We start from the raw sequence: 17,706 nt of genomic DNA, 5'->3' as shown, positions 1-17,706 counted from the left end.
TGCTTTCATTGACGGATGCCCTCAGGGCTCCCCAAAACCAGGCTTTTTGTCGAATACGTGATTCAAACTTTAAAAGATGTGAGAGAGCGCTGGAACTGGGTTGTGATAAAAGTCTCTGGGTGCCTTCAGTCTGGCTGTTTATTTGTTGTTGTTTTTTTCCAGAAATACATTTCATCCATCATGGTTGTCATTAAATCTTTTATTTTTTTACTTTTTGCATTTCACATTAGAGGCTTTTTAAAAGAGAAAACTGTCATTTTGGTTGATGCTGTATTACTGGTGTTACAGAGAGTAAATAAATACAAAAGTTACATTCACAACCCAGACCACATTGTGGGCTGTGGAGGTGAGACATAGGACTCACCTCCAAACTTCAGGTCTTTGGCTGAGGTCGTTTGCTGAGAATGGCTGAAGCTTTGGTTTTCATGACACTAAATGTCGACCGCAAGTAGTTCCAGGTTTCCACAGCAGCGTTTTTGTTTGTTTAATTTGAAATGATTGATACGTTAGCTTCGGTTTTGGTGTTTGTGCCTATTTTTCCCTTTGTGGATACTGAGTTTGCAGCGTAGCTTTGTATGTAAAGGGAAGCAGAGACCTGCACTGTGCATGCAGACGCCTGCAGCTAGCGATGGTCTTGTTCTCCATACCGTCCGGGCACCAGGAGCACACCTCATTTCACTCTCGTCAGGATCCACGTGGACATTCATTTGTCCTTTGGTAGAATAATATATTTATCTCCTACTTAAAAAAAAAAAAGATTGCTTCTCTTTACAGTAATAATTCAGAAGGCACCTACTGTGAAGAGGGGAGAAGCAGGAAGTAGAAATTTTTTTTTTTGTCTGTACCACGTGGCCTGCGGGATCTTAGTTCCCCCACCAGGGATCGAACCCAGGCCCTCGGCAGTGAAAGCACGGAGTTCCAACCACTGGACGGCCAGGGAATTCCCAGGAAGTAGAATTTTTTGACATCTCCATTATGCACCTTTGTCTCTGCTCTCCAGAGATCAGGACATTTAAGCTCCTGTAACAAATTTAGTTTTAATGAAAGTCTTGGGGAATGTCCTTTATCTGCCCCGTGCCTGCCCATCTAAGAGGAGGGAGAAATTACACAAAGTATTTTGCTTTTAGCCGGTTTCCTTGAGCCTTGTCCAAGTCCTGACTTCTTATTGCCAGCAGGTCAGCTAGACACTGGTCAATCGCTTCAGCTCTGGACAGGAATCTTTTTCTGTCTTTGTTGTTGATAATTTTCTAATAATTATTTAGAGCTCTTAGGATTTGCTCTCTTAACTTTCATGTGTAACATACAGCAGTGTTGATTATATTCACCATGCTGTACATTACATATTCCTAGTACTTATTTATCTTTATAACTGGGAGTTTGTACCGTTTCACTGTCTTCGTCCACTTCCACCTGCTCCCAGCCCCCTCCTCTGGTAAGCACAAATCTGATCTCTTTTTCTGTGACTTTGATTGTCTGTTTGATTGTTTTTGAAGTTTAATTGACCTACAACGCTGTGTCATTTCCAGGTGCACAACATAGTGATTCACTATGTCTGTACATTTCAAAATAATCACCACGGTAAGTCTAGCTACCATCTGTCACCATACAGAGATAGGACATTATTACTGACTGTGTTCCGCACGCGGTACGTTTCATGCCCGTGACCCACTTACTGTGTAATGGAAGTTGGTCCCTCTTCATTTCCCTTTCCTGTTCACTCATCCCTCACCCGTCTTGGGAGGGGTGATCGCACACTCAGCGTTGGCCCGCAGTGCAGAATTTCAGGCTGGTTGAAGGATGGGCCCCCGAGGAGTGCGATGAGCTCAGAATCCGCGTAGGCGCGGGGAGCTGGAGTGCAGTCTGCGGTTCTGCACGGCTGCCCCACGAAGTAGCCGGAGTCCCGCTGGTTTCCAGGGCTGAGACACGCCACCCTCGGTCGTGGGTGCTGCATTTCCTCGGCTGTTGACAGGGAAGAAGAGCAAGAAGGGCTTAGGAGGCTGTGGGTGAAAACTGGTAGGAAACCTCCGTTCCAGATGCTTTTCCTCTCCAAAACGTGGATGAACAGGTTAATGTCTAGAAACACACCACATGGAGGCGTAAACACAACCCAGGACAGAATAGAAAACCTCGTAAACGTGAGGGAAAGCATTTATGAATTCCTCGACTTAAAAGGGTAATTTTGAAAAGCGAACATGAGAAGGATCCTGTTTATCGTTGTCTTTCAAATGAACACATGTCGATAAGAAGCCAGATGTTATTTTAATGGAATGAGGTGGTCTTTTCTCTCATCTTGGCTCCTCTTCTTTTGTTAAACAAGTAGCTTCTGGGTCTGCTTGACCTTGTGGGGTCACCAAGTTCAGAAAACTTTTTTATTAATGATTTTTTTCTGTACTCAAGTTTGCCTGCTTCTTAATAAATTGGCAGAAATTAAGAGTTTCCTTAAATTTTGCCAGCAGGATTTAGAAGCAGTTAAAGCATATTCAGTCATTACATTTGAAATTGTTGTCTGGGTAAATTATAGTTTAAAATTCAATGTATACTAAATCTTACACTTTAATGAACAGACCACATCACATATTTTTATGTTCTTAAATTATCCATGGCTTTAAAGTGGTAAAACAGTGCTCTTTTTTTTAAAGTATTGCATGTTTCCTTTTTTCCCCACTACCCCTTCAAAAGTATTTACATTTTTCTTTCAGAATAAAGTGAGAAAATCCTGCTGGTCTCTCAATTTTAAGGAGTAGTACTTGTCTTTCCATCACAAATATGCGTGTTTCTGGCTTGACTTCAACCCGTGAAATCTTAACATGTAACAGGAGGAAGACATTTCTGGATTTGTTCCAAAATACATCTGTTTTTTCAATGGCACATTTTACCCTTTCACCTTAATTCATACCTTCTCATCGTATTTGTAGATGTATTCAATTAGAAACAGCTCCCCTTCTCAAACAATGGAATGTTTCACATTAAAGATTAAACACAGTCACTGTAAGAGCATTTTCCCTGGGCTGTTTGTAAAGCGGTCCCATAGGCAATCAGCAGGTAACCCTGGAGCCGGGACGGGCGTGTTGATGTGAGCACGTTGCCGGCTGGGCTGGTGAACTGGATGAGGAGCAGGAGAGGCCCAGGGGGTACCCCAGATCCCCCTGAGGGGTGAGGCCTCACTGATCCGCTACCCTCCTCCCCGCCCTGGCTCTGCTGGGCTCAGAGCAGTGTCACCTGCTGCCCCCACACATCTCCCCTGGGCCGTCGCGTAGGATCGTAGGATCGGCGCGCCTAAAAGATTATTTACCTCTGTTTCCGCCTCTCCCACCCCCTGCCAGAACTGCCCCAGCGCTGGCCACTGTTCTTAATTTGGGAATAATAATAGTGTGGATTTAACAACGGCATCGTGAGATTCAAGGTAAAAAAGCCTTTGGGCCCGGCGGGCTTCCTGATCTTCATCTTTCTGCTCCACCTGTGTGCCCACCTCTGCCCCAGCCCCCAGGAGCTTTACAGATTTTTCTGGTGCCCAATTCCTACCTCATAGAGACAGGTTGAATTGGCCTGGGTGCGGCCCAGTTTTAAAAACGATAGTGTGCATTGCATGCTTGGGATGTATGAGGAGTTCTGTTGGGTACTGTGTATTCACTCTCTCAGGAAATCCTAATGATGGCCTTCATGTCATATTATCCCATTATACAGGTGAGAAAAGAGAGGCGTAGAGAAAAAAGCGGAGTTCCACCCAAACACACGAGGGCCCGGGGCAAGACCAACCTTGAAAGCTCTTCCCTTCTGCTTTTTCTGTCCATACCTCGGAGCGAGAGCAGGGCCTGGCACAGAGCATGGCATAGCGTGTATTAATTAGTCTGCGAGGGCTGCCGTAACAAAGTGCCACAGACAGGGTGGGGCAGGCTTCAAAACGTTTATTCCTCCCTGTGCTGGAGGCTGGAATGTGAGATCCAGGTGTGGGCAGGGCTAGTTCCTCCTGAGGCCTCTCTCCTGGGCGTGTAGACGGCCGTCTCCTCCCTGTGTCCTCACGTGGTTGTCCCTCTGTGTGTGTCTGTGTCCTCATCTCCTCTTCTTACAAGGACACCAGTCCTCTTGGAGTAGGACCCACCCTAGTGACCTCATTTAACTTAATCATCCCTTTAAAGACCTGTCTTCAAATACAGCCAGATTCTGAGGTCCTGGGAGGTTGGGGCTTCAGCATCTGAGCTTTGGGGAGACACGGTTCAGCTCTAATAGCGTGAACACTTGACACAGGTGTGTCGGATATGGGAGAGCGTGTTTCCTTTCTGCGTCCTTTGGGATGGTTTTCTCTACCTTCTTATTTTGTAACCATGCATTCCCTTCCCCCTCCCCTCTGGTTTTTCAGAGAAACCTTATGGTCCTTAACGGTGTCTAAATGAAATTTTGTAAATGTCAGTGCTACACTTCAGAGAAATGTTCTGATGTTAGGGAGATAAATTGGGAAGACAGTTTTTGCGAAGCTTTGGTTTCCTTCTCAGTGAAAATCTTCAATGAAAAGACATACTTCCCTTTTTCCCGGTGTTGAGAAAATGCAGTTTTCAAGTTCTAAGCACAAAGAAAATCGTCAGATTGCTCTGGACTCCTCTGTGGACATTCCTGATGCGTGTTAGGCGGCGCTAAGGCCAGCGCAATTTCCAAGGCAAAAAAGGGACTGCCTCGAACACGGTAGACCCAAAGTAAGGACAGAGTGATGCTTTGTGGTATTTTGAAAACATGAGGGATGCTGAATTACCAGGCCAGAAGGGTCAAGTTGCCAGAAATTCCGACCTGGTCACTGGCTCTGCTTGTGGCTGTCGTACTTGGTGCTCCTGGGAGAGGAGGGCAGCACCCAGCAGACCCCCTCTGGCTGTGGTTGAGTTCAGCCCAGATCCGTGCTTCGTGTATCACTGGCTTAGAGGTCAGCAGACCCATCATTAAGGGGTGTCATTAATGCTGAGTGCTTAGTATTCATGAACGGCGTGCTTTGTATTCTCTTTGTTTGGGTATAAATAGATAGACTAGTCTCTGTATAAAGTTCTGTAGCCAGGCGTACCTCTGTACATTCCTACTGTGAAAAGACTATTTAGAGCGAGCTGTTTGAATGGAATCATGGGTGTGGGAGGATTACAGTGATGTACATTTAACAGACCAGCAGTAGAGTATCGGAGACAAAGATTGGTGGAATTGAGGTGGGGGGCATGAATGTTTAAGGTCATATGATTTGTTCCCTAAACGTTTATGAATAATTCACTCTTTACACTAGAATGGCTTGAAATTGATCAGCCTGAATTAGCCAGCGAGCGCCTCGGCACCCATATTATACCAGTCAGATACCCAGTTGTGCCGTGATCTTTCATGAAGTCTGACAGCTTGAAGTGCACAGCAACAGGCATTCTTATCCCATGATGAGTTCAGTCCACGCCCTCTATGTTTTAAAGTACCTTACAAGCAGGTATTATGATAGTTATTAAGTGGCTGTTACATAAAAGCTATCAGATTTTAAGTGTATTGGACAATTCTTGTTTGGCCAAGCATTGGAATTGAGCACTTTTATCATGTGGTGGTGGTGTCGTACTGCCAATACCCTGGAAACTTAAATAAGTTCCGTTTGGTACACACAGGTAATAATTGCGAAATAATTTCCACGGAACCCGCGTATAAACGTTGACCCAGCAGCCTCTTTAGCGTAGGTGTAAAATCAAAGCACAGCTCATTCTAAAAAGGCGAGGGCGCATCTTCTAAATGGGGCGCTTCCTGACCTCTGTGGTGCATTTAACCTCAGCGGGAAGGGAGTGGAGCTACAGACGGAGAAGTGACGTGGAGGTCACAGACTGCTAATTGAATTTTCACGATAAAGACATTTTCCAGCTATTGGATTGAGGCGATGACTTTAATTTCTCTTCTGCTTGAAGGATGAGAGCCATCTCCGTTTAACAGAAACTGAACTGCAGAATCTGTTCCCAAACATCTTTCTCTTATTTTGATTATTCCTGGAGTGGTTTTGAGGCTCTGCGTTGCTGCTGTTCCTTTTTCAGTCTTGAAGTAATTACTCAAAGGTCAGTCCTAATTCCTTCCAGAGTTACCGAAGGCTTTTGATGTAATCATTTGGAGCGCGGTTCTGTGTGGCCGGTATTTATTGAGCGCTCACTTGGAGCGAAGCACAGCGTGGTGGCCAGGTGGGGCGTCTCAGGGATCTTGGTCCTTACCGTTGAGGCGTGTACTGTCTTGCGTGATCTGTGTATGTTGGTTTCAGAAATGTCGTCGCATTCTTGTTTGGCTGTATTAAAGAGTTTGCTGTTAGAGGCAGTTTTGCTTCCTATTGTACCTCACTCTCCAGCACTGTGTTGGCATATAGTAGGTGCTTACTAAGTACCTGTGGAGTGAGTGGAAGAATGACCTTGACCTGCCTGCAGTCTGCACTGTGTCGTGAAAGGCTTCGGCTGTGTTGAGGAGCATTAACCCCTGATGCTTGTTAATTGATGCTGGTCTTGACATTGATGACTACCCAGACACCTGAGAGCTTTGAATCTGCTCAGGGGTGATTTGTCTTAGTCCCTTCGTGCTGCTTTAACAAAATAGCGTAAGCTGGCTGGCTTATAAACCGCAGAAATTTATTTCTCACAGTTCTGGAGGCTGAAAGTCCAGCATCATGGTGCAGGCAGATTTGGTGGCTGGTGAGAACCTGCTTCCTGGTTCACAGATGGTCATTTCCTTGCTGTGTCCCCACCGGTGGAAGGGCTGAGGGAGCTCTCTGGGGTCTCATGTATAAGGGCACTACTGCTGTTCTTGAGGACTCCGCTCTCACGACCTAATCACCTCCCAAAGGCCCCACCTCCAGATATTGTCACACTGGGGAGTAGGTTTCCACGTCTGAATTTTGGGGGGACACAAACGTTCAGTCCATAGCAGTGATCATATAAAAATAGGTGACTTTGGTGATGGCCTATGGGGTATGCCGTCTCCTGAGAGGCGCTCCCAGTAGACAGAGGAATGGAACCGGTTCTCTGATTCACAGGTCAGACAAGGAATTGTGCAGCCCTGCTGTGGTGGTGCTTAGTGGTGATCAAGGTGAGAACAGCTCAAATTCTGCTTCTGATGCCCCCGTGGAGATGAGAGTTCTCATTCTTTCTTTGTGTGGGCAGGTGCATTTTACTTTAATCTTTTTAATTGAGGTATAGTTGAGTTACAATATTGTATAAGTTGAGAGTTGTCATTCTTTAAGAAAACCTTCGTTGAGCAACTGTAGCATATCAGGAATAACTTGTTCTCGGTGTCTTGGGGAGATGGCACGATAGGTTAGGGAAGCTTGGGTTAGTGGCAGGCCAGGAAGGTCACTGTAACCGGAGACAGTGATCTTTGTAAACGTGGTGGCGTTTGCACGGGGCTCTGCACGTGTGATGGATCTGGGCAAGGATCACTAGACAGTGTGGTCGCAGCCCGGTGGCAGGACAAGGAGGGTGGCACGGAGTGGGCCATTTGGGTGGTGCTCAAAGGTGTTTGAAGGGGAGAGGGAGCTGGGACTTTCAGAGGGTGGGTTGGGGTATTGAAGGCCCACCCTTCCTACTCTATGGAAAGAGAGGAGACCACCAAGTGTTGTCTTTTTGGACAGAGAAGGGACACATCAAAAACTGTACCTAAGAAAAAATGATCTGAGAGTACCATGTAGATCGAGCTGGCGCCCTGTGTCCCACGGGCCAGATCCCTGTACACCTCCACCCTGCCCCAAGCTAAGAGCGCTTTTTGCATTTTAAAGAGTAGTGAAAGAAGGGTAAAGAGCAATATACAGCACAGACGGCCTGTGATCTGCAAAGCCTGCGAAGTTTATTACCTGGCCTTTCTCCGAAGTAGTTTGCCTAGCCCTGTTGGATTGGAAAGGAGAGGACAACCTGGCTTTCCCTATACTAAGAGCAAGTTGAGCTTGTCTGTAGACTAAGGGTAGGGGGTCCTTTGGAATTATGGATACGGAGAGGTAAGAGATGAGGATGGAGAGGGGCCCAGAACAGGCAGGAGAGGATGGAATCAAGAAGTGTTGGCGGGATTAACTTTGGGAAGGTAAAGACTAATTCTTCCTTTGAGACAGTGGGAGGGAAGATGAGCTCTTGGGTGGGGAGGAGAGAAGTGGAGACTCTGCAGAAGTCTAGGTGCAGCGTGACCTGCCTGCACTGGGTTAGGGAGCTGGCCCTTGAGCAACGTAGAGCATTCTGGAATGTGTGCTGGAAAGAACAAAGTCCGGAGGCAGTTAGCATTTGGCTTATGTGGGTGAAAGGTCACATGTCGCGTTACATTGTGATTTCTCTTTAAACTGTGTGCTCCTCCGCCATCCTAGGAAGCGTTAGCTGCCAAGAATGTCTTGATAATTTTTATTTATCAGCACTCAGACCAAGTGCCTGGCACCAAGATGAATGGTGTTCAGCAATGCTTGCTGAATGAATGAATGAATGAATGAATGCACGCTGGATAGCACAGTGGGCTGGTTCAATATGGGAATGTAGCTTTTCAGAGGTACCAGTCAGGCCAGTTCCTTAGTCCAGGGAAACGTGGTCAGCAGCCACTAACCCATGTTAGCCACTCACTTTCTGCAGGGGCGGAAACCTTCAGTGATCTGTGCTGGCACGTGGTAGCCGTTCAGGTGAGGCCGGTGAGCACCTGAGATGGGGCTCGTGGGACAGAAGAATTGAACTTTAAATTTCGTTTACCTTTTTTATTGTGATAAAACAAATACAACAAAATTTACCGTTTTAACCATTCTAAAATGTAGACTTCTGTGGCTTTAACTACGTTCACATGGTTGTACAGCCGTCCATCTCCAGAACTTTTCCATCTGCCCAAATGGAAACTCTCTCCCCATTAAACAATGATTCCCCTTCCTCCCCTCCCCCAGCCCCTGATAACCTCTATTCTGCTGTCTGTCTCTATGGATTTGACTACTCTGGGTGACTCATGAGTGGAATCATGCAGAATTCATCCTTTTGTGATGGGCTTGTTTCACTTGGCATCATGTCCTTGAGGCTCATTCCGTGTTGGAGCATTTGTCAGACTTCCCTTTTAAAGCCTGAGTCAGGGACTTCCCTGGTGGAGCAATGGTTAAGAATCCGCCTGCCAATGCAGGGGACACGGGTTCGAGCCCTCGTTCGGGAAGATCCCACATGCCGCGGAGCAATGCTCCACAACAGGAGAAGCCACTGCGAAGAGAAGCCCGCGCACCGCAAGAAAGAGTAGCCCCCGCTCGCCGCAACTAGAGAAAGCCCACGCGCAGCAACGAAGACCCAGCGCAGCCAAAGAAAGAGAGAGACAGAGAGAGAGAGAGCGAGCAAGCCTGAGTCATATTCCGTTGTGGGTATAAGTCACATTTTTTCTATCCATTCATCTGTTGATAGACACTTGGGTTATCGCTCCCTTTTGACTACTCTGAATAGTGCTGCTATGAACTTAAATTCAATTTATACTTAAAAAGTTTGCAGAGGCACATGGGGGCTTGTGGCACCGCTCGTGGGAGAGGTGGGTGGCACGGTAGAACTTGCAGCATTGAAGACTTTGGAAGGGACGTGATTCTCTGTGACCACGAGCAGCTTCAAGATGTGCCCCCGTTCGAGGTGGTGGGAGCGCATCTGTGCAGCTGAGATCAGGTCACTGACATTGAGGGCCATGGAGAGGTCGGGACGCTGACTCGAGGAGTTTAAGTGTTAACCACTGGCGCATCTGTGCTGTTTGGTGTCTGAGGGTTCCGTTAATTATTTAAACATAATGATGTATGGAGATTGATTTATTTTGTCTGGATTTTGTTCTGTTTTGTTTTTCCTCCCTCAAGGGTCCTGTCTTCGTGACAGTCATGCTGCTCTCTTAGTTTTAATAATTTCTGCCTGGTTTATGTGACTTTTCTTATAGTAAAGCGTTGACGGGAGCGTCCAGCTCTGTCTTATGTATCAGTTTCCTCAATGGTATTTGTTCTTATATTTTTTGTGTCACGTGTCCAGACCCCAGAGCACGTCTGTTATCTACCAATGAACCTTTGGCGGGTAGAGGTGGCCAGGGGAGAAGTTGCATGCTTGGATGCCGAGGTGTGGGTGCACCTTTGGGAGAGGCAGGTGCGGGGCTGCTGCCGTCAGCGCCGGCTAGAGCGGAGGACGGCGGGCAGGTGGAGCGCGTGGTGGTCCTGGGCTGCCGACGCTCAGGGAACATGGTGCTGGAACGGGAGGGCCGAGGAGGGGCAGGGTAGAGTTCAGGTTGAAGGGGACTGACAAGAGGGAATTAGGGTGTTGATTTTCTTACCCTTCACGGGCCTTTGAGTGGCTGCAACGAGGAAGAGGAGAGATTGTGTTTGGGGATGAAGAGGAATGTTTGGGCACGTGTGAACTTGTTTAAAGGCACAAGCCCTTCTTGTGACCTTCGTCACGATACTGTGGTCCCACGAAGGTCGTAGGTGTCCTGGAAGTTGCGTGGTCTGGGAGTGACTTGGATCAGGGTGGAATGAGGCTCCTCCATTGAATGGGTGTGGAGCCTGGCCGAGGTAACCTTTCTGCCTTGGTCTCTGAATCAGGAGAATGGAGTTGACGCTATTTACTTTATAAGGTAGTTGAATGAACTCAATGAGATGAGATGGACACAGGTGAAAATCTTGGTACATGGGCACTTGGGAAAGGCTAGTTTCTGTTATAAACGAGGGGCATTTTGTGATGGTCCCTATTCCCTTTTCCTCCTAACTTTGCGTTTTCTTTAAAACTTGGATCCTGTATCACCTTCTCCAGCAGGCCTTTGTCTCCCACCCAGATGGCTTTCTTTGGTCTGTGTTTTATAATATGCCAGGGGCAGTTTGTTATAAGCACGTCTCTGTTGTTTTATGATAGTCTATAGATATATGTCTCTCCACACCAAACTGTTCTTGTGTCACAGCCAGGGCTGCGTCACATTCGTCGTGTAGTCCTGTACCTCCCACAGAGCCTGGCACCTGCGTGTGCTCGGGCAAACAGGTGAAGACCAGGCGGTTGACTCTTCTCATCCACCCCTGTTAGCAATTCACGGGAAGGGCATGTCCCATCAGTTGCAGATAATCCATGTAGACAGTAGGCTGAGTTAGAACTAGACTGACCCGGTGGGCTCAGAAAGGTGCCAGGGGATAGATTTGGTTCTGGGTGGAATCTTAGAAGACATCCATAGTTGGCAGTAGAGCAGAACATCCAGAGTTTGTACAGATACCACAAGTGCTAGGTGTAGCTTGGGGAGAATTTGGCACAAGAAGTGAAGTTGTGGACCCTGTGGACAGAGATCATAGTAGCTTATCAGCATCATCATTATTTCATTGTCAGAGCTCACACGCATTGAGCACTTACTATGTGCCAGGCAGGATTCGGGTTCTAGAGGGTCTAGTGTCCTAGGGGGGTTACCAGGACAAAGGACGAGGCATGGAGTGCAGGTTACAAAGAAACCACACCCTGGGTGGCTACTGAGTCACAGGACCAAGGCACGCTAGAGCTTGAGCATCACACTCAGAGGACATGGTCGGAGCCAGACGGTCCGCTCAGGCTTCCCAGTGCCCTAAGTAACGGTTGTTGAAATCTGTGTCTTATGCTGGAGAGATCAAGTCATTTGGCAGGTGAAGCCAGAGAGAAACTGTGAACCAGAAAGGCCCAGCTCTGGCACTGGCTCCTTCACAGACAACTGTGAAGTTGTCTTGCTGTGTTTTCCTCCTTGTAAAGTTAATCTTTCTTCGCCAGGGTTAAATTTAAATACTTTGGGCTCATTAGTAGAAGGCTGGAGCAGCTGAGGGAAGTGATGCCCCAGGAAATGATCTTCCCTTCCAATATGTGCTAATTTAGAAATAGCAAAATGTTTTCTATTAACAGGTGCGAAAGGACAGTTAATTACAATCAAATCCAAATTCAGTGGGTTAGGCAGGATTTCTTTTCTCTGTAGTTTTTCTTACGGATAAAAGTGGGAGAGAAGATGCTTATGCATTCACTAATGCTTGGGGTGTTCTTTGGAAAACCCTCCAATTTAATGACAAGCCCCAGGGACTGTTACTATTAGTTGGTCTAACATATTGTATATGTATCCCTCTCTCATTGTCATGTTAAGGATGTAAAAGTGCTTTTTCTATCAGTCTAATCAAATATGAATGCAGCGTTAATTTTCTCCCAGTCTCTAACTTTGCTTTTCCTTTCTAATTGGTAATAAAGGCAGAATGTACTATTTTTTTAAAATTTTATCTTATTTTATTTTTTTATACAGCAGGTTCTTATTAGTTATCTATTTTATACATATTCATGTATACATGTCAATCCCAATCTCCCAATTCATCCCACCACCACCCCCCGCCACTTTCCCCCCTTGGTGTCCATACGTTTGTTCTCTACCTCTGTGTCTCAGTTTCTACCCTGCAAACTGGTTCATCTGTACCATTTTTCTAGATTTCACATATATACATTAATATACGATATTTGTTTTTCTCTTTCTGACTTACTTCACTCTGTATAACAGTCTCTAGGTCCATCCACGTCTCTACAACTGACCCAATTTTGTTCCTTTTTATGCCTGAGTAATATTCCATCGTATATATGTACCACATCTTCTTTATCCATTCGTCTGTTGATGGACACTTAGGTTGCTTCCATGTCCTGGCTATTGTAAATAGTGCTGCAGTGAACATTGTGGTGCATGTGTCTTTTTGAATTGTGGTTTTCTCTGGGTATATGCCCAGTAGTGGGATTGCTGGGTCGTATGGTAGTTCTAGTTTTAGTTTTTTAAGGAACCTCCATACTGTTCTCCACAGTGGCTGTATCAATTTACATTCCCACCAACAGTGCAAGAGGGTTCCCTTTTCTCCACACCCTCTCCAGCATTTGTTAAGAATGTGCTGTTTGTATGAGGTGTAAGTAACGAACAATTAAAGAGAGAATTTCACTCACCAGGGTAAAGAAGGACGCTGGGAATCAAGCAATGTAAGAACAAAACGAAACAAAAAAGCAAAGGTGTTTTTGGTGGAATTTAACTATAATTAGCTGTACTAATTCAATATTGTAGAAACAAATGATCATAAGGCCAACTCATTCATTATGGTGCAACTCATTCATTCGTGAATTTTTTTACTCATTAAACGTGAAGCACCTAACGTGGGAAAGTCGGTGTGTCGAGCTTGAGCTACTAAGGCTAGATTTGGCAATTCAGTTCTGCTTCTCTGAGAGAAAGAGGTTTCTGTCTTGCTCCTTGGAACACTGGGTGGTTAGACTGAACTTGGCCCACGGACGGAGATGAGCCTCAGGGTGAATATTGTCAGAGGGAATTGCCTTACAAGGAAGGGGGAAAAAAAGATTCAAGAGGAGATGAAGCGTTTCTCATGGGTGAGAGTTTATTCTGTAGGTTTGGCCCTCCTTTTAGTTTTGTATGCATTTATTATAGTACATGCTGTTTATTTACTTAAAAATTCAAGGAGTACTGAAGGGTATGAGTTAGAAGTAAAAGCCTCTTTCTCCCTCATAATCTCACTTCCCAGAGTAAACACTGTTGATAGTTTCTTGTGTATTTTTCCTGATGTTTTGCATGCAGTTATAAGCATGTGTGTTGTGTGTACTTTATTTACAGCTCGATTTTAAACAAAAACAAACCTATTAATAAAATACACACACATAAGCACATATATCTTGGGCATATTGGTATACCAGGAGACATAAATCCCTTTGTAGATCCAGTGAGTATCCTGTAGGGTTCTTGGTTTTAAACAAGAGAAACAGTTCCTGCCTGACTTAAGGTGGACCCTTGGGAATTGAAGAGGGGCAGTGAGGCCAGTCTTGGGAGCAGCAGGGATCAAGGACAGTCTGCAGAATTGAGAATTCTCGCTCCGGCAGGAACGAGATATCATCACGCCAGTGTAACCAAGACCATAAAAGAAACTCCAACTACATCTCTGTTCTGTGTCAGTACCTCAAGATTCAAAGTGTGTGTGTGTGTGTATGTGTGTGTGCGTGCCCGTGCACATGTGCATATTTAATTGGCTGACCTGGAAGCATGTGCCCATCTCTAGGCTAGACCAGGGGCTCAGTAGAGCCAGCTTGGCAGTCTTCCCACAAGGACTTGCCCTCGCCAGGTTTTGAGGGGCGTAAGTACTTAGACAATTTTTCAAAGTTGGCAGGTATTGCAGATAGCACATTCTGGGAAAATAACATTTATGAATGAATTCATGGCCTGACATGCCTCTCTATTTTTTTCCATTTTTTTTCTTAAGTTGTGTATTCTTAGGTGTGACCTCTTTCTATGACAGTAGCTTTACAGTATCATTTTCCACAGAGGAAATACACCATTCAGGGTTTCCTGTAGCCTGGTGACCAGCTGCTGCTGCTGTTATGGTGATTCATGGCCCATTATTGGTAATGTGGTGTGAACTTTTTTGGCTTCTTAAACTTTGGAAAGTCTCTAGTAATTTTATGAGATAAATGGTAAAAATTGACAAATGACTTGATAAGTGATAAAAATTCTGTGGAAGAATTTTCCATAGGCTAGCTTCTGGCTTTGATAGTTTCCAGTTTTGTTTCTCCTCTGCCCTCATGCAGTTTATATCATGCTAGTCCATCTGGCACTGCCCACTGTGCGCTGACATTGGATAATTTGTCCTAAAATAAAGTATTTCTGGAAGCCATTCTTAATTCCGGCACAGCCAGCAGTGACGCAGCCGTACAAGGGGACGTGTGCGAATCTCACAGCTGTATCCCGCTGAGCCAGGGCGGATGTATCGAGATGGCTCCGCTTCCCCTCGTCCTCTCTTGGTCGGGAGAGAGAGTGCAAGGGGCAGAGGACTTACCTGATCACTGATGGTAACATGTCTTGCTTTTGCAGATTTTCATAGTCATACGAGCTTGTGAACACTGTGCTTCGACTGCTCCTAAAACCTTGGGAGAGAGCAGAGTGAGAGGGAGTTGGGTCTTCCTTCGTGCCATGGTCACTTCTCCTCTGTTCCCAGCACTATGGGGGGTGAGACAGAAGAGGAAAAGAAATTCCCCGTAAAGAAACTGGGGAACAGTTAGGAAGAGGGCTAGGGCAGGGACAGTTAAAACCTGGTAAACGTCCACGTGCTAGACTGTCTCAGACTGCACTGTAGAGTGAGGATGGGATTTCGCACGACGCTGTGTGTTTGGTGTGTACGGGAGCCCCAGATGGCAGGGAACTGTGGTGTCCCGAGAAGCTGTCAGTGGGCCCGTGCTGTGACTGCTCAGCTGTTCAGTCCCTGGGCGCGCGTCGGGCGAGTGCAGCGTGAGCCCTCGGCCTGTCTCCCCCCTCAGCGCTCATCATAGCGAACGGTTGCCGTGCTTTGTGGTTTTGAGCACGTCTCCGTGCATCCCCGTGAGACAGGTAGGCCAGGCCTTGTTGCCCCATTTGAGGAGCAAGGAGAGTGCAGTTCACGGGTCTGGAAGTCACGGTGAGTGGTGACAAGCACCTGTGCCTTGGCATTCCAGTTGAATGTCCCTGCTGCCTCTGTGCCGCCCTGGACTTGATTTACGACTGTTCTGGGTGCCTGCGTGAGTGTCTTGTGTGGGTGGGACGAGGGGACGGAGCAGGAAATCAGCTGACTTAGAGGTGCGCCGGCCATCGATCTCTGCCACCGTGAAGGCCCCTGTGGGTCTCACTTCTTAAGGCAGCAGGGATGCTGGAGCTGTTGGAATCAAATGTATGTTTTCCTGATTGTGAGTAAGAGGTTTGGGTCCTTTCTTCTCTCCTCCTCTTCCCCCGGCCCTTCTCGGACCAGCTCACATCCTGGGTGGGGTATGCAAGCCCGTCCAGTGGACTGAAAGCAAACCACAGGAGGCAGGGTGTGCAGAGACATTAGGGTGTGTCGCCTGCATGCTGGTGGCATGCAGCTCTCCTGCTCTGTCAGTGGTTGTAAGGGACAAGCGTGAGGACCCTCTGTTAAACCTCACTCTCTAATTTATTTGGTTGGACTTAGGTGAGGTCTCCTAGGTGCCAGGTGTGGTGCCTGGAAAGGGGGAAATAGTACATTCTCACACAAACACAAGCTTCTCGTACAAAAACCAACAACCGCGTGCCCCTGCTCTCCATCATGGCCAGGTCGCAGCCGCCCAGAAAGGTTCTAGAGGTGGTATCTGAATCAGCCAGGTGCCAGGGAAAATGCAGCTCCTCGAAGATCACATGTGAAAAAGAAACTCTAAACTAGGAGAACTAAGCGTTTCACCAACACAAGTGTCCCACAAGGGTGAAAACTAAGAGGACCGGAGCCAGAATGAGAGCCCTCTTGGGCCCCAGACAGCAGTGCTCCGCCCAGCTGTAAAGCTCAGTCTCCGAAATAGCCCAGAGCCCTCCAGCGGGCTTCAGCCCGTGTGCAGGGAGTGTCTTGTCATACGTTGAGGTTGTAGGTCTGGCACAACTCTGAGGTATTCGGGGTTTCTCTCAAGGAAGTGCTTTCCCTAAGGAAGAGATGATTCTAAGTGCTCTTTCTTACATGTCGCCTCCAGGAAGGCTTGTCTAAGGAGCAGGTCACTAACAAAGGGCGAGAATGAGAAGTTCTGTGCAGCTTTCACTGGGGTTTAAAAGGCTAATCTGGGGGGCTTCCCTGGTGGCGCAGTGGTTAAGAATCCGCCTGCCAAGGCAGGGGACATGGGTTCGAGCCCTCGTCTGGGAAGATCCCACATGCCACGGAGCAACTAAGCCCGTGCGCCACAACTACTGAGTCTGCGCTATAGAGCCCACGAGCCACAACTACTGAGCCCACGAGCCACAACTGTTGAGCCCGTGAGCCACAACTATTGAAGCCCGCGTGCCTAGAGCCCGTGCTCCGCAACAAGAGAAGCCACCGCAGTGAGAAGCCCGCGCACGGCAATGAAGAGTAGCCCCCACTCGCTGCAACTAGAGGAAGCCCGTAAGCAGCAACGAGGACCCAACACAGCCAAAAATAATATATATTCCTAACTCCTACTAATCATTAGGTATTTGCTCAGTCAGGAGCACGAGAAATATGCCTCTTGCTACCCTGTGGGATCTGTGAGACTTTCTGGGGAGGTGTCCTAGCTGGGGATCCGGGGGTGCATCATGTCTGTGGAGATTCTGGCCTGGTTTTCACTCTGCCACACTCGAGGTCACCTGCCCAAGGCCAGGCCTCACGGAGTCTGCAGGGGGAGGATGGGCACGCCAGCCCGGCTCTCCAGAGAGACTTGGAGAGACTAGTAACACTCGCACGGTGAACCAGAAATATCCAGCTCGACACAAGTGCCGAGTCAGTGGGTTTGGTTTTTGTTTTTGTTTTTTTAAATAAGAATAATTTGAACTTTTATTTCAATATTAAGACTGACCGAACTGGATGTTTTGTTGAAGACAAATAGTAGCCAGTGGAGCTGGTGTCAGAGGGCAGAATAACTCAGTTAAAGCCAAGCTGTATTCCGTTCTTTTCCTCCACTTTGTATTTTGAAAAATTTCAAACCCATGGAAAACGTAAAGAATACATTCATCAGGTGTTAACATTTTGCCGTATTTGCTTTATCTCTCGAACAGTAAATTTCTTTCCCTTTCTTTCTCTTTCTTCCTCTCCCTTTCCTCTTTCTTCTTTGTTGAACCTTTGGAGAGTAAGGATATTTTTGGATGTAAAAAACATTTACATGGTCCAAAAGTTGACACTCTATGTGTATGTGTACTGAGGAGTCCCTTTTCTGTCCTTACACTTCCACACTATTTTCACTTCACCTGTTCAGTCCATCCTCATGGCTTTCTTCTTCTTTTCTT

At 46.8% G+C, this 17,706-nt stretch overlaps 1 long non-coding RNA gene and 1 pseudogene across 2 annotated transcripts in view; one reads left to right on the top strand and one right to left on the bottom strand.

Annotated features, from left to right (window-relative positions):
• LOC309662635 overlaps positions 1-17,706 on the bottom strand; it is a 930,148-nt gene that overhangs the window by 713,102 nt on the left and 199,340 nt on the right. The window lies entirely within an intron of this gene.
• LOC309662923 (nucleoporin p58/p45 pseudogene) overlaps positions 14,943-17,706 on the top strand; it is a 5,299-nt pseudogene continuing 2,535 nt past the window's right edge. The window contains exon 1 of the transcript in view: positions 14,943-14,978. The product of the transcript in view is annotated as a nucleoporin p58/p45 pseudogene (transcript). The remainder of the gene's footprint in view (positions 14,979-17,706) is intronic.

Source organism: Balaenoptera physalus, assembly GCF_965194825.1.
Source record: "Balaenoptera physalus genome assembly, chromosome: 6".
Lineage (NCBI taxonomy): Eukaryota > Metazoa > Chordata > Mammalia > Artiodactyla > Balaenopteridae > Balaenoptera > Balaenoptera physalus.
The sequence above is the reverse complement of the archived record's forward strand: the minus strand, read 5'-3'. Positions and strand labels throughout refer to the sequence as shown.